We start from the raw sequence: 15,509 nt of genomic DNA, 5'->3' as shown, positions 1-15,509 counted from the left end.
GAAATATAGAATTTTGGCATTTATTAATAGAATCGAATACTAAAGTAGGGAAGTGTTGCTTCAACTGTTCAAGGCATTACTGAGACCGCCACAAAATCAGAAATTGCTGGAAAAATGCAACGGGTCTGGCAGCACCTGTGCAGAGAAAGCAAAGGTAATGTTTCGTTGCAGAACAGATGATCTGTGCTGAGAGATTGAGCACAGAGTTTAGGCTGTTACTGTCTGGATTTTAGAAAAATGAGAGGAGATTTAAGTGAGCTGTATGATGCTAAAAGGATTTGACAAAATAGTCATAGAAAGGATATTTCCTTACGTGGGACAATTTCGAGTGAAGAGTTCACAGTTTTGCATAAGGAGTAGCAGATTGAAAACAGAGATGAGGAGAAATTACTTTTCTCAAAGGGTCATAAATCTGTGGAATTGACTATTCCAGTGTGTGGTAGATACTGGGACATTGAGCAAATTTAGACAGGAGATTTTTAACTAGTAGTGGGTTGAAGGATTATGGAGAGCGGACATGAAAGTGGGGGTTGAGGCTAAAATGCGATCAGCTATAATTGTAACAAATGTCAGAGCAGGCTCAAGGGGCTGAATATTGCCTACTCCTGCTTCTAGTCCTTACGTTCTTAAATGCTTTAAAATCTCCAAAAATACATAAAATTAGAATAAGTGTGATTCCACATTTTTAAAAGTAAACCTCTATTGCAAGAACGAATGTTTTCTCAAGAATTGAATCCTATCAAGCAAGAACAAATTAACTTACACCTGTACAGAGAAACCCTAACATCTTTTGGTGTGTTCAATTGGTCTTTTGTGGGTAGGTACTGCAAGTTAAGTCCATTGCAACTTTGTAAACCTTAAAACATTATGATCAAGAACTACGTACGATTCTTACATCATTGCCTGGATCATGAGCTGTATTTTCTCAGAATCATGGCAAAGGTAAAAGTGCATTGGTATCGTACATATCTCTTACTTTGACTAAAACAGAGTAAAGAGAAGCAATTATTGAAATCAAAGCCTTAGGTTTACCTGAGCTTATGAAAACATTTATAGACTCTGTCCACGGACTTCAGTTCACAATCAAGACTGACCACAAACATTTGACTGAATTATTAAATGCTAAGGAATTAGCAAAGATGCTGCCAAAAGTACAGAGATTTTACATTTGCAGTTGAAGAGACTAGATGCTACAGCTGAATATGTGCAAGGGAACAGGCAACCTATAGTGAACACTATGATGTATATTCCTGCCATAAGGGAACATAAATTCTCATAGAATCATAGTATCCCTATAGTGTGGAAGCAGGCCATTCAGCCCATCAAGTCCACACTGACCTCCAAAAAATATCCCGACCAGACCAATCCCATTTCCCTCTCCCTGTAACCCTGCATTTCCAATAGTTAATCCACCTCGCGCATCCCTGGATGCTATGGGCAATTTAACATGGCTAATCCACCTAAGCTGCACATCTTTGGACTATGGGATGAACTTGGAGCACCCAGAGGTTTCCTACCTTTCAATTCTGTTTGAGATGTGGAAACCTTCACCTCATAATAATCAAGCATCTACCAGCAACAATACAATGTTTAAATAGGATTGAAAATACAGAAACATCAAAGAACATGCTTAAAATCATGAATACTATGTCAAAGGATGGCCAACATATTTTCTGCACAATCCTACTCTGAAGCAATATTTTGAACAAAGAAGACATCTCAGTGTAGTGGAGAACTGTTGATCCATATTGAGAAATTGGTCATAGCTAGAGTTCTCAGACTCAACACAGCATGGTCACCTCTGTTTAGTGAAAGCCAGTAGTGGAGGTGATTTTTAATTGCATTATTTCTGTTGTTCATCAGCAAGAGCAAAGAAAACCATGCCGATAACTTTCATTTTCATCCCGAGTAAGTGATGAGGACAAGTACCATTCCAATAAAAATGTTTTAATCATTGCCAAACCACTAGAACTCCAGCTGAGGAGCAAGGATGGATTTGTGATCAAAATTGTCAAGGCCAAGCTCTTGAGAAAATATGAAATCTTCAAGTTGACTAGTTGAGAATTTGTGTCCTGTTCACACTGGTCTCTGATCTTCTGAAGTGATCCCACATTGTTTTGGGTCTCAATTAATTGGAAGTCACAGTTCAAAGTTTGCAAGCAAGAGTGAGTGTTATGAACAACTAAGGCCATTGTTTTTTCACTACTGAGCACAAATCCAAGACATTTTTATTCAGATCTTGTGTGATCTTGGTTTTTCAGTCAGTAATCAACTTTGCAATATGGGCTCCCTGACAATGAGATGGAGGAGGACTTGAGGAGGACTTTACCATTTTCCTGACCTGTTTCCTGTGTAACCTGTGCAATGTTTAACCAGAATAAACATAGGTTCATACTCTGCATACACCAGAAGACTTTGATTCAGCATAATCCCGAAGTTACTCAACACAACTGGCTGATGTGATTCCAATTTTTGCAATAAGTTTCATGCAACATCCTCATTGTTAACTCAAGAGGAAAAATAATGAAGCTGCAAAATGGGCCCTCCAGTAAAGTTGTTTAGAAGTTACCCAATGGTTGATCAGGTATCTTTTAGGGATATTTTTGATTTGGTTTAATATTGTCACATGTACCTAGGTACAGTGAAAAGTTTTGTTTTGCCTGCAGTACAGGCAGATCATACCATACAAAGTGCAGAGTGAGGAATACAATGTTACAGCTGCTGAGAAGGTGCACAAAGAGTGAGATCAACATTTAAATTTAAAATTTGAGCGGTCCATTCAGAAGCCTGATAACAGTGGGGAAGAAGCTTTCTTGAAATTTGTTGGTATGTGTGATTAAACTTTTGTATTTATGTCCAACCTCTTCTGTGGTGTAGTATTTTGTGAATGCATGGAATGCGTTGCCAGCTGTGGTGGTGGAAGCAGAGTCATTGGGGACAATTAAGCGACTGCTGGACATGTACATGGATAGCAGTGAGTTGAGGGGTGCATGGATTATGTTACTATATTTTACATGAGGATTAAATCTCAGCACAACTTCGTGGGCCAATAGGCATGTTCTGTGCTGTACTTTTCTATGTTCTATATTCTGGAGTCACAGAGTCATAGAGATGTACAGCATGGAAACAAACCCTTCAGTCCAACCCGTCCATGCCGGCCAGATATCCTAACCCAATCTAGTCCCACCTGCCAGCACCCGGCCCATATCCCTCCAAACCCTTCCTATTCATATACCCATCCAAATGCCTTTTAAATGTTCCAATTGTACCAGCCTCCACCACTTCCTCTGGCAGCTCATTCCATACACGTATCACCCTCTGTGTGAAAAAGTTGCCCCTTAGGTCTCTTATATCTTTTCCCTCTCACCTTAAACCTATGACCTCTAGCTTTGGACTCCCCCACCCCAGGGAAAAGACTTTGTCTATTTATCCTATCCATGCCCCTCATAATTTTTTAAACCTCTATAAGGTCACCCCTCAGCCTCCGACACTCCAGGGAACACAGCCCCAGCCTGTTTAGCCTCTCCTTATAGCTCAAATCCTCCAGCCCTGGCAACATCCTTGTAAATCTTTTCTGAACCCTTTCAAGTTTCACAACATCTTTCCAATAGGAAGGAGACCAGAATTGCAGGCAATATTCCAACAGTAGCCTAACCAATGTCCTGTACAGTCGCAACATGACCTCCCAATTCCTGTACTCAATATTCTGACCAAATGCCTTCTTCACTATCCTATCTACCTGCGACTCCACTTTCAAGGAGCTATGAACCTGCACTCCAAGGTCTCTTTGTTCAGCAACACTCCCCAGGACCTTACCATTAAGTGTATAAGTTCTGCTAAGATTTGCTTTCCCAAAGTGCAGCATCTCACATTTATCTGAATTAAACTCCATCTGCCACTTCTCAGCCCATTGGCCCATCTGACCAAGATCCTGTTGTGATCTGAGATAACGTTCTTCGGTGTCCACCACACCTCCAACTTTGGTGTCATCTGTAAACTTACTAACTGTACCTCTTATGCTCGCATCCAAATCATTTATATAAATGACAAAAGGTTGAGGATCCAGCACTGATCCTTGTGGCACTCCACTGGTCACAGGCCTCCAGTCTGAAAAACAACCCTCCACCACCACCCTCTGTCTTCTACCTTTGAGCCAGTTCTGTCTCCAAATGGCTAGTTCTCCCTGTATTCCGTGAGTTCTAACCTTGCTAATCAGTCTCCCATGAGGAACTTTGTTGAACACCTTACTGAAGTCCATATAGATCACATCTACTGCTCTGCACTCATCAATCCCCTTTGTTACTTCCTCAAAAAACTCAATCAAGTTTGTGAGACATGATTTCCTACGCACAAAGCCATGTTGACTATCCCTAATCAGTCCTTGCCTTTCCAAATACATGTACATCCTGTACCTCAGGATTCCCTCCAACAACTTGCCCATCACTGATGTCAGGCTCACTGGTCTATAGTTCCCTGGCTTGTCCTTATCACCTTTCTTAAACAGTGGCACCACATTTGCCTACCTCCAGTCTTCCGGCACCTCACCTGTGACTATCGATGATACAAATATCTCAGTAAGAGGCCCAGCAATCACTTCTCTAGCTTCACACTAGAGAAGTTCTAGTTTCAAGGTACACCTGATCAGGTCCTAGGGATTTATCCACCTTTATGTGTTTCAAGACATCCAGCACTTCCTCCTCTGTATTATGGACATTTTTCAAGGTATCACCATCTTTTTCCCTACAGTCTATATCTTCCATATCCTTTTCCACAGTAAATACTGCTGCAAAATAATCATTTAGTATCTCCCCCATTTCCTGCGGCTCCACACAAAGGCCGCCTTGCTGATCTTTGAGGGGCCCTACTCTCTCTCTAGTTACCCTTTTGTCCTTAATGTATTTGTGAAATACCTTTGCATTCTCCTTAATTCTGTTTGCCAAAGCTATCTCATGTCCTCTTTTTGCTCTCCTGATTTCCCTCTTAAGTATAGTCCTACTACTCTCCTAAGGATTCACTCAATCTATCCTGCCTATACCTGACATATGCTTCCTTCCTTTTCTTAACCAAACCCAAGGTCTGATAGTAAATTCTTGGATTTGTTAGAAAGTATTGCAACACCCTGATGTTTGGGGGAATGACAGGTTTTGAGGGGTAGTGGAGGATAGCCAAATAGGTGGAATGTCCACACAAAGGCAGCAACAAGTATGGGGCTTCTGGTCTGTAGCATGACAAGGAGATAAAACAGGGGCAGCAGAAAAGACAAGCCTTGTACAGTGCCTTCTGCCGAGTCAGAACTGGACTCCCTCATGCTCCTTGATAACGTTAGGATACTGCTTGTGTTGCCAGTAGGTGCAGTCAGTATTTCAACTCATCTGGTAACACAGTACACAGTTCTGAATAAGAGTCCTATTGGACTTGAGACATTAACTCTTTCTTTCTCCACAGATGTTGCCAGACCTTCTGAGATTTTCCAACAATTTCTGTTTTTATTTCAGTTCATCTCATAGTTTGTAGGGTTGGCACTGAAAAAAAATGTTGTTGGATTTTGTTCCAAGTATCAAACAGGTTCACTAATGGCTTCAGGAACAGAACATTTCCATTTCAACAATAACGACAGCTTCCATTTATTGTCACACCTTTACTTTAGTAAATATCTCATGCTATCTATGCTAGACTAGTCCTTACAATAGCCAGTTCTATGCGTGATTCCAGCTCACAATACATGATTTAATATTCATGCCCTTGGAAGCAGTTTAACAAGCCATTTAGATATGCAAATAATACAGTTCAACACCATCCTCAGGAGAACAGTAATAGATTAAGATGGTCATTAGCATCATTAGATCGTGTGGATGGGTATATGAATAGGAAGGGCTTAGAGGGATATGGACCAAGTGCTGGCAAATGACACTAGATGAGGTTAGGATCTCTGGGTGGCATGGACGAGTTGGACCGAATGGTCTGTTTCTGTGTTGTTTCTCTCTATGACTCTATGACTCTATGTGCAATGAGTGTTACACAGCAACATCACTTACATTCCAAAATAAAAGTGAGATAACCAAATTTCCTGTTATTGTTTAAATCAATGAATATGAAATTGCACTGAAGATACAGTACATTTACTTCCTTAGGAGTGGTGTAGGCTTTTGCACTATTGAGTTAAATGAACTGCTTAACTATATGGCCACAATTCTCTTGCCCTTTGTGACCAGCTTGTGGGGAAATAGGGTGGAGGTTGAATCAGTTTCCCTGTGTTTTTTTAAATTCTCTGGCCCACCACAATATGTGTTTTTAATACTTTTCAACACACAGCCACATCACATTTCAGTTAAAGCATTGTACCATTCAAAAGCAACGAGCCAATTGTTGGATAACAAATAACTGCGGGTGCTGGAAATCTAAAACAAAAACAGAAATTGCTGGAGAATACTCAGTCGGTCTGGCAGCATCTGAGTGAAAGAAAGCAGGATTAACATTTCAAGTCCAGTGATCCTTCTTCAGAATTGCATGGCATGGTAGCTCAGTAGTTAGCACTGCTGCCTCACACCACCAAGGACCTGGGTTTGAATCCAGCCTAGGGCGACTGTCTGCGTGGGTTTCCTCCCATAGTCCAAAAGATATGCAGGTTTGGTGAATTTGCTGTGCTCGGGTAGGGGGAATGGCTCTGGGTGGGTTACTCTTCAAAGGGTCAGTGTGGACTTGCTGGGCTGAAGGGCCTGTTTCCAGACTAAGGGATTCTAAAGAATTGTTGCAGAAGGTTCACTGGAGTTGAAGCTGAGTTTCTCTAATAATTTCTGGTTTTGAGTCAATTTCTTACTAACCGCAACTGAAATAGTAAAATATGACATCAAACACATATACAAGCACAGTAATGAGGTTTAAAAAGGGGAGGGTGCCTAGCACAATAAGAAATTAAGGATTATGCAGTTTGAAAAGCTTTTTGTGATCTTGATTTGCTTTGGTTAACCCTAAAACCATGGCTGTTGAGTTAATTTCTTGCATTTCAGCATTAGCAAAAGTTGTAGAAACCTTGAGTTCTAATTGAAAGGATGTTTCTCTGAAGACTGGTGCTTGTTTTCAAGATGTTCAGTAGGAAACTGGGAAAGAGGGAGTTTTTCAGCTCCTTACAAAGTCACTTTGTTTTCGTCTCTCTCTACTGATTCGTCAAGCTGTTATTTAAATATGGTTCACTTGTGTAGTCCCAAGTCTGGCTTCTTAAGCTGAAGAGATGCAAACAATTCTTTGTCCAATGTAAGGAACCTCTCATTATAGTGTAAATTAAATCATGATATGCAAGTTTTTGATTCCTGACTCAGTTGACTGATTTTGATGTTTTTAGATTAATGTTAACTTCACTTTAGATAATATTATTTATACCACATTGGTTTCCTGTACTTGTTTCAATTTATGTTCAGATGATTGCTGTAGCCATTTTAGGTCATTCTTCTTCCTTTTTAAAAGCATTTTAGTCCATGAGGGTCTAAGTATTAAAAACAGATGATGGAAGTTGCAAATTGATGGTCCATATTTTATCACAATCATGACATCTGTCAAAATAGCTTCAGGTTTAAGTTTCTTTTTGGCAGATATAAAATGACAAAATGTTACATGATTTTGCATAAATATTTTACAATTTTATCTCAATCTCTATTAAATATGTATTCATCATTAAAATGCTGTAGCTAATAAGCTTTCGATTTCATGACCAATCTTGCTTGTAAAATTGGCGATCACTCAAGCAGAACATTTATCTTCAGTTATCATTCCAGCTCACATTTTATTTTCTTCTGTTTATAAATAATGTGCTTCAAATACATGCCTTGAATCATAATGTTCTGATGTTTGAATTTAGTTCAGTTGAAGAAACAACTATATATAAACAAATTGGCTCTAAGACTCAAAAATCTAACCATAAATTGCCATTAAAGCACAAAGAAAATTTTGCATTTTAAAATATGAGCCTTTAAACCGTTTACTATTAAAAGTTCCTTTGATATAATTTCCATAGGCTAAATTATTCTTTGTAGACTTTTCTGTATCATCATACTCTTCAAAGTTTTCAGCTTTCAAAATGTTCAATTTGATCAGTGATCAATGTGACAAGAATGAGAGAAGAACCAAAAGATAATTGAAATGTTTAGGGGGGCTTTTGAAAGCATTGAACGAAATAATATGGGGAGATCATTCTGTCAGAGAATTACAGGCCATGGGTACAATGGCTGAAGGATGAAACTATTATAAAGGTGGGCGAATCAGTAATCTGGAATCAAAGGAGTGGAGGGTTTTCGAAGAGACATACAGGAATTTACTCAAATGTTGTGAAGTAAGGCAGTGGGAAAGCTGGAAACAAGGACAAAAATCTCAGAGGGGCTAACCAAGTACAGGATGATGACATTATGCAGGAGATGACACAAACTTTCATATTGAGAAAGGTGGAAGCCAGGAAGCTTGTGAGGAGTGCACTTGTGAAATTAATACTTAAAATAATAAAGATAATAATTAATGTTTCACAAATTAGGGAGAGGCAGGGACATAAGTAAATTTTAAAAACTATAAAACTATAAATTGTAACCAGGGCTAGACAGACTAGATGCAGTGAGGATGTTTCCCTGGTTGAGGAGTCGAAAGCCAAGGGGTCACAGTCTCATGATACAGGCAAGACCATTTAGAGGAGATGGGGAAACTATTTTTCACTCACTGTGGAAGCCAGGTTGCCAAGTATATTCAATAAAGAGATTGGTACATTTTGGGATATTAAAGGCATCAAGGGGAATGAAGAGAAAGAGGGAAAATAATGAGGAGCATCAATGATTATATTGAATGCAGGCTCAAAGGGTCAACTGGCCTACTCATGCTGCTAGTTTCTGAGAAAACAGCATTTATGAATATAAGTGGTCTTCAAGTGAAGTAAAATGCTCAACAGAGACAGAGGATGGCACATTTTTAACAATCATAGTAAGCCTGAGATATTGATGAAACCAAATCAAATGGCAGTGGCTTATTATTATTAATGGCTTGTTTCCTTTTTAAGTTCCGAACTGGGTATCTTCTGATCTCAGATCTGAATTTCATCACAAGAATTTTGTCCCTTGAGCCCAAGCTTTGTGAGTCTTCCAGTCTCCCTTAAAGCCTTGAAAACTCAATCTCATCAGTTGGAGCACAAGTTCAAATCCACATTCTGCATGGCAAATAATAGTCATTTTCTCTACTTTCGGTACAGAAATAGCTGCCTCTCTCTCTCCTGCTCGTTGTCCCTCAGGTAACTATAGACTCCCCCAAGTCAATTGTCTGTCTGTGATATGTCCATTGATTTGTAAGAAAACCTGTAGCCTAAAGTTCAAATGAATTCCTCTACCCCTTTCTCATGGCAACATAAAATACATTAAGCTTGCATGTAGGTGTAAATGCAAATTATCCAGTTTTGACACAAACTCCATTCATCTTAAAAGTAAGTAAATAATTTATAGTCTAACTGTTTACAACCAAATCTTTTCTAGGATTTGTGAAACTTAAACTCTACTCATGGCAAAATTTAGAGACTGCTGTTGGCCAACATCTTCCTATAGCAGTAAGGCTTTTCACTGTAGGCCTGGGAATGTGTAACACTTCCACTCATTGGCAGGACACTAGCCATTTGCAAGTGCCAGTGTTGGACTGGGGTGGACAAAGTTAAAAATCACACAACACCAGGATTTAGTCCAACAGGCTTATTTGGAAGTACAAACTTTCAGAGCGCTGCTCCTTCACTAGCTCCTTGACGAGCTACCTGATGAAGGAACAGCTCTCCGAAAGCTTGTACTTACAAATAAACCATTTGTGACGATGCAGCCAATAGGTTCATTGTCATGGAATGCAGCAAATCAGTAGGGGAGGGAAACATGCAAAAATTTGCCATTTCTTCACTGGGACAAATGTTGAGGCATCAGATTTAAAGAATCGCAGAACAGGCATTTATTCCCTACAAGCCAAGAGCATCATTCTCAATATCTGAGGAGATTTGGGAACTGCAATTGGTGCCATTCTCTTTCCATCTGCACCCGGGTCCCTTGAACTTCAAGTTTTCACTTTGTACCCAACCTCAGTCCCTTTAACAGCATCGATCATCCTTGCCTTGTCATCCGTGACCTTCAACTCATCAATCCCCCATCACCTTTGGCCAGCTCCCATTGATCCTCCAGTTTCCTCCAGCACAGTGTAACAGCCTCCCATTACTCTCAACATTCATTCATCATGCTTGACCTTCCCATCAACCTTCAGGACTTTACCATTAACCTTCCCTGTATAACCTTTGATCTCCCTCCAATTATGCTTGACAAAATTAGTCTTCCTCACAAAGTCCAGCTTCCTTTCTCTGTCTCCAAAGGGATTTCATGGGGCTCCCAAATACTTCCTCCCTCAGTCAACTATGTCCCAATGCCCTTTAATTAGCATCACTTAATCCCAATGGTCAGTTTTGAATCTGAAGGCACCGTGTTTCTTGTTTGTTGATTATTTAATTGAAATTTCTGGTGGAGGTTGCTGTTTAATAAGCATGAGATGTTTTTCAAGGGATGTTAATCCACTGCCAAGTTAATATCATAGCTTTATGACACCATTGTGAAGTTAGATTTTGGCTTCTAGCTTTTCTCCATCCACCCTGACTCCCACTCCTTGTAACTGCGCAGGGATTCATACGAACCTTTGAAGTGTAAATATCTTGCAGCTTATTCTCATTAAAAAGTGGTTTGCCTATTGATTTCTAACAAGCTATACAGCCTTACTGCCAGACAGATAGCAGATCAGGTTGCATGATTTAATTTACTCTAAATTTTATTTAAAACTGCAATCCCCAAAACATTATACTCTTAGAAATCTCATAATTGTAAAATAGGCAGGTATTTATTGGACGCAACTAGTCAAAGGCTTGTACAAATAAATTGCCGTGAATAGATGTGGGTCAGAATATTTTCATTGTTCCATCTGGCTGATTGAGGTCCCACTTTTTTGGCTTTCTGCCAAATGTACTGGTCCCTGTCTAGTCAACCAACTTTAATTTGAAACCTTGGAACATTCTGTTTCCTAATGAAGAGAGTGGGAGGAGAGACCTTGTGAATTGCACAGTTGTACCTTTCTTGTACAATAATATGTAACTTGAAAATAAAAAAAATGCTAGCTCTGTGGCCAGAATGAGGCAAAATTGAATAAGATAAGTAGCTATCAATCCAGCTTGATATAAAACGACTCTAATGTCATGGCCACAATAATTGATCCTTCTCCAATTACTGCTATAAATCTGCCATGTTCCGCTGCTTTACGAAGGAGCTACAATTTGTTCCGGGCTGTCAAAATAGCTGATGTGGAAACAGTGATATTTGTGGACTGTAAATTGTTGAGGGCAAACATGGCTGAATTTTGCAATGTTTTGTCTTTGCATGAAGTTACAGAGCGAAACACCCACATGGACTGTGACTTGATTGCAGTGCAACAATATCTGGTTTGCAAATGACATTTAGTAATACATCTCTAAAAACAAGACCTCAGACTTAGTGAGGAACATTTAAAGAATACTCATGTTTAAAAATCTTTATTATTGCAAACATATTCATGCCACACCTCGGAAATTAGTTGAATGCCCTGTGTACTTTACTCCAGGGAAAATCCTTGTTTATTTGTTATGTTATTATTCATTAGTACTTAAAGGGATGAATCTTAAGATTTTTTGGGTAGTGTCAATTACACCAAGTTTCACTGAGGGTTTCTGCCTTTGAGGTCTAGCAAGTTTTCTCATGCTATTGTCCCAAACCTGCCGCACTAATAACCTACTCTGCCTCTTTGGTGCCTCTCATGACGATGGGAGTCTAATTTTATCACTCACTATACCCAGAAGAACATGCCATTGCCCAGGTAACCCAGAATGCACTAGAATCCCTGTGCCCACACCATCTTTAAATGGCTGTTGTGCACCCTGGGAAGCACGATCAGTGCAGTGTTAGCCTGCATGGTTCATGACATTCCTGCCCCAGACATGGCAGATAAGGTGAATTCGGCATGCCTCCCAACAACACCTTATCCATAGGCAGTTGGTGGACAGGCTGGTGAAGAGGTGGGATGTCCTCTACTCCCAGAACAAGCAGAGGAGATCATATCATCACACCCTACCAGTCTGGTCAGAGGTTACCACCTGAGTCATTGTGGTCTCAGTCAACTGGAGGAATGCCCAGGTGTGAAGGAAGAAGAGCAATGAACTCCACTTGGCCACCACCTACTCACTGCTCGTCACCAGCCCTGTAAGGCTCATGCTCTAACCCTCTCACTATTACATGTAACATCATCCCTCACTCACTATCATTCAACCACCTACGTCCCCCATGTCTTCTTAACTCTACATGTTATCTGCACTGTCTACTCACTCTTAAAACACTTCACCACTTTTCCCCAGTAACATCATTACTAATAGCTTTGACATTGTAATCATCTCTCTCAATCCTGCCCAGAAGAAAGCAGCCCACAAGAGAGCAAAAGGAGTCAGGCGGGTGGTGCACGGCGTGACATTGACCTCCTCACATGGTGTGAAAAGAGGATCCTCTCCCTAATCACTCTAAAAGCAGCAGCCCATCAAGACATCCTGAGGAGCAGCTTCAAAGTGCAGAAACATCCAGTAAATAGATTGAGAGGTGCCATGAGGATCTTTAGAAGTTGACAGGCATGGGATGCCAACACTAGAGGATGGCTTGGGGATGGGTAGTTAATGAGGGTAATGACAAGCAATAATCCCCCTTAATAGGCATCTCACTGCTGACTGGTGAGAATCTCATCTTGATGACTGAAACTTTATTAGAAAATGTCACGAGTTGCTCCCAAATTTGAGAAAGGCCTCACCGGACATCTTGATGTTTCCCTGGATTTTTGAGAAGCCCATGTCATAAGAGTCCACTTGAAGTCCTGCTTTAAACCAGTTTTTCTTCCTGACAATGGGACCATGAAGGTCACAACAAGAGTGTCTGCCACCTTCCTGCTCCTTGTCCTGATGATTTCCTGGTGATTTCTTGCCCTCTCAGACCCCAGCAATGACTTGTGCTGTGTCCACATTACATCTAGAAGGGACCATGGGTCCTTTTTTTCACCAATGTTCTGCGCCTATTCATCATTGACAACTTGACATATTAATTTTATGAATAGGTACATATCCAAAATTGTTAGTTATCTTTTTACTACACTGTGAAAATGTTTTTTATAACTCTTTCTATATGCTTTTAGATGACTTAAGATCTTTCCAAATGTTGGAGATCACTGGCTTCTCAGAGCCCAACCTTACTTTCATTGTGCAGGACATCTCCGTTAATGATACGATTTATGGGGAAGACACACCATTGGATACAATATTCACGGGGTCCCAATTGTAACAGCAACATTGCAATGCAGTGGTCAGATCAACATTCCAGTATTTTTACCAGTGATAGCCCATTAAGAGGCTATACCATTAAAAGTAGACTGGCAGGAGGCTGGAAGAACACAGCAAGCCAGGCAGCATCAGGGGGTGGAGAAGTCGACATTTCAGGTAAAACCCTTCTTCAGGACAGGGTACAACCAAAACGTCGACTTCTCCACCTCCTGATGCTGCCTGGCCTGCTGTGTTTTTCCAGCCTCTTGCTAGTTACTGAAGGAATGAGCCAGCTGGATGGTCTGCCAGTGAGGGAAATGAAGACTGAGGCAAAAAGGGAGAGACATTAACAACAGGCACAGAACAATGACATCAGTTTGGCACTGTCATCAGCTCCTCTGTGGTGTGAATGTCAAATCACATCACAGCTTTGACCTCTACTTCCGCCGCCTTAATTGGAAGACTTGCCATGATAACTAAAAGAATGAATGGCTTGCTTTTATATGAATTACCCTTAAACATCTTCAGGACGTGTTGTGGAGGAAAAAATGCAACCAGATTATGCACAGCGAGCTCCCGAAATGGAGCCAGCTTTTGCATCCTGATGGGTAGACAGCACCTCACTTTGACAATTCATCTGAGACACAGCAATTCCAACAGTGCATCGCTCCCTGAAGATAAAAAGATGACACATGCAGTAGCTGAGAAATTGACATTGGATGATGCAGTACAGCAATAGGCCCACACCTACTGACTAATCATTGCTGACAACCATGATGACAAAAAAGACATCCTGCAAGTCTTTAAGGGATGGCTGATTGGGCAAGGCATAAGAAAGCCAAGCAAGGCAGGCAGGGATGATGTGAGCATCTCGGCAGGTGCAAAGCAAGTGTGCAATGAGAGATTGTGTAAACAGCCTGTTCCAATCCATGAGCTGGATGCCTGTACACAAAATATCCTTGCAGGAGCCTTTCAATGAAAGGTGGGGGGGTGAGGGAAACGCATACTTGACCTCATCCACACCAATCTGTTGGCTACAGATAAATCTGTCCATGCCACTATCAGTAAGACTGATCACTGCAGCACTTGTGGAGGCAAAGTCCAATATTAATGGTGAGAATGTGTGGCACAATCAGTCTACTCTCAAACATCTGTCAAGAGATAAGATGTGCTATCAAGCAGCACCTGCTCAGCAATAACCTGCTCAGTGCCACCCAGTTTAGGTTCCACCAGGGCCACTCTGTTCCTGACTTCGTTACAGCCTTGGTTCAAACATGGACATAAGAGCTGAATTCCAGAGGTGAAGTGAGAGTGACAGCCCTTGACATCAAGGCTGTATTCAACCAATTGATACCAAGGAGCCCTAACCAAAGTGGAATTAATCACAATCAGGGGAAAACTCTCCAATTGTTCGAGTCATACCTGGCACTTTATTTTCTACTTAAAATGAATAAAGTCTGCAATGTTTAACTTTTAACCTTACTTTGAATGTTTTCCACTATATCATAATTACTGCAATGTTTAACTTTTAACTTTGTTCTTTCTTTCTACCTTGTAAGATTCTGTACATACTTATACTTAAGATAACACCTTGTGTGGTGACATTACAGGTTCTTTCTGGTATAACCCATGTTTCGTCAACATGAATTCACTGTAACACTATTGACGAATTGAAGACGTTGTTTCTAAAAGGCAAACTTTTAAAACGTGTATTGGTTGTAATGTGATTACATTGCCAACACTTCAAGTGCTGTTTCTAAAGCATGATGTTTCTATAACATGGGGTCGCACAAGAATGCACCTATCACATTATACAAGCACTGGCTGTATGCACTTTTCACTGTACTCCAGTACTTGTATATTTGAGAATAAGTAATAATAAAATCAAAATCACATCAGAAGATGGTTATGGTTGTTGGAGGTGACTCATCTCAGCTCTAGGACATCTCTGCAGGAATTCGTCAGGATAGCGTTCTTGGCCAAGCATCTTCAGCTACGTCATCAACGACCTTCACTCCATCATAAGGTCAGAAGTATGAATGTTTGCTGATCATTGCACAATGCTCAACAACATTTGCGACTATTTAGAATCTAAAGCAATTCATATCCAAATGCAGCAAGACATGGACAATATCCAGATTTGGCTGAT

The 15,509-nt window shown here is 40.5% G+C and overlaps 1 long non-coding RNA gene across 1 annotated transcript in view; it reads left to right on the top strand.

Moving 5' to 3' along the window:
• LOC148150089 (uncharacterized) overlaps window positions 1-13,502 on the top strand; it is a 78,929-nt gene extending 65,427 nt beyond the window's left edge. Inside the window, exon 4 of the long non-coding RNA XR_015756911.1 lies at window positions 13,237-13,502. This is a non-coding gene — a long non-coding RNA (uncharacterized LOC148150089). The remainder of the gene's footprint in view (window positions 1-13,236) is intronic.
• The last annotated feature ends 2,007 nt before the right edge of the window (window positions 13,503-15,509 follow it).

Source organism: Chiloscyllium plagiosum, unplaced genomic scaffold (genome assembly GCF_037043375.1).
Source record: "Chiloscyllium plagiosum isolate Xiang-an unplaced genomic scaffold, Cpla_swu_hap1 HiC_scaffold_4, whole genome shotgun sequence".
NCBI lineage: Eukaryota > Metazoa > Chordata > Chondrichthyes > Orectolobiformes > Hemiscylliidae > Chiloscyllium > Chiloscyllium plagiosum.
This window is presented reverse-complemented; position numbering and strand designations above follow the sequence as displayed.